General features: G+C 37.1%; 1 pseudogene; it reads left to right on the top strand.

The window, feature by feature from the left end:
* The first annotated feature begins 237 nt into the window (after nucleotides 1–237).
* On the top strand, nucleotides 238–777 carry LOC135970850 (large ribosomal subunit protein uL23 pseudogene; annotated as a pseudogene).
* The last annotated feature ends 1281 nt before the right edge of the window (nucleotides 778–2058 follow it).

The following is a 2058-nucleotide window of genomic DNA, read 5'->3' as shown; positions in this document are numbered from 1 at the left end:
TTTATTAATGGTCCAAAATATCTTTAGTCTTTCTGTAAAAATAAGAAGCGAAAATTATATAAACTTGAATTATTTATGTTCAGTAATTAATGTTTTAGTATTGTATCTTATTTATAAATGGTCTAGATATTTAATGCAAATCTTTTACTTAGCTTAACTTTAAGATTAAAAATTACCAAAAGTATTTTGGAAACTACTATTAAGCAGATTTACAGTAAACAAATTATTTTTGAAATAATGTTTTTCGCTTTTCACAAGGTGGCACTGAAAGTGAAGAAGGAAGTTCCTGCCCCTCCTAAAGCCAAAGCCAAAGCCAAAGCTTTAAAGGGCAAGAAGGCAGTGTTGAAAGGTGTCCACAGCAACATACAGAAAAGAAGATCCGCATGTCATTCACCTTGAGGTGGCCCAAGACACTGCGACTCCGGAGGCAGCCCACATATCCTCGGAAGATCACCCCCAGGAGAAACAAGCTTGACCACTATGCTATCATTAAGTTTCCGCTGACCACTGAGTCGGCCATGAAGAAGATAGAAGAAAACAACATACTTGTGTTCATTGTGGATGTTAAAGCCAACAAGCACCAGATTAAACAGGCTGTGAAGAAGCTCTGGGACATGGATGTGGCCACAGTCAACATCCTGATTCGACCTGATAAAGAGAAGAAGGCATATGTTCGACTCGCTCCTGATTATGATGCTTTGGATGTTGCAACAAAATTGGGATCATCTAAACCGAGTCCAACTGACTAACTCTAAATATATGTATATCTTTTCACCATAAAAAAGAAATAATATTTTTCATAAGAATGACAACTTAATTAGAATCAAATTTAAAAGCTTTAAGATTTTACGTTTCTAGTAAGTATAATATTAGCTTATTTGAGTAGAACTCAAGCAGAATAGGAATTTATGTTTGTTTTATATTCGATAGTGGTAACTTTGAAGACATAGTTGTTTTATTACACCAAAAATATTATATTAACCTTATTTAACTAAGTTTTATCCAAATCGTGTTAACTTAAAAAACATTTGACCATTTCCTATATTTCTAGGAGTTTGGTGAATATTTATTTATAAATGCTTATGTTTTTCCAAGCCAAGTTAGAATAGAACACTTTTAAACAATTTTATAAATGAATTTTGCAACCCTAACCTGAGTTAAGAAAATATCACATATACATAACACACATTAATAGACATACAAACACAAATAGAGATTTCATAGCTTTCATCCTGAAATTTCAGGCATGAATCAGGCATAAATATTCTGATGGTTAATTTTAGACATCTACTTGATTGGATTAAGAGACACACAGCTGGTAAAACACAATTTCTGGGCGTATGTGTGAGGGTATTTCTGGAAGACACTGAGATAACCCTGACCCAATGTAGATGGGCACAGATATGGTTTTGCTGTGTCCCCACTCAGATCTCATCTTGAATTGTAGTTCTTATAATTCCTACATGTCGTGGGAGGGACCCAGTTGGAGGTGATTGAATCGTGGTGGTGGTTACTGCCATGCTGTTCTCATGATAGTGAGTGAGTTCTCATGATCTGATGTTTTTATAAGGAGCTTTTCTCGTTTGGCTCAGCACTTCTCCTTGTTGCTGCCATGTGAAGAAGGACGTCTTTGCTTCCCCTTCCACCATGGTTGTGAGGCCCCTCCAGCCATGTGGAACTGTCAGCGCATTAAACCTCTTTGTTCTTTATAAATTGCTCAGACTCGGGTATTTCTTCATAGCAGTGTATAAATGGATGAATACAGGCACCATCCAATTGGTTGAGAACCCAGATAGAACAAAAAGGAAGAGGAAAGGGGAATTATCTCCTTCTGAAATGGAAACATCCTTCTTCTCCTGCCCTTGACATCAGAACTTTAGGGTCTCAGGCCTTTGGCCTCAGAATGAGAGTTACACCATTGGCTTCCCTCATTCTGAGTCCTTTTGACCTGGACTGAGCCATGCTACGCTTTCCTAGTTCTCCAACTTGGTGATAGGCTATCGTGGAACTTCTCCATAATTATGTGAACCAATTCCCCTAATGAGTCTTCTCTCATCT

This window comes from Macaca fascicularis, chromosome 5, assembly GCF_037993035.2.
Source record: "Macaca fascicularis isolate 582-1 chromosome 5, T2T-MFA8v1.1".
NCBI classification, from domain to species: domain Eukaryota; kingdom Metazoa; phylum Chordata; class Mammalia; order Primates; family Cercopithecidae; genus Macaca; species Macaca fascicularis.
Note: the sequence above shows the minus strand (reverse complement) of the source record. Positions and strands in the feature narration are given on the sequence as shown.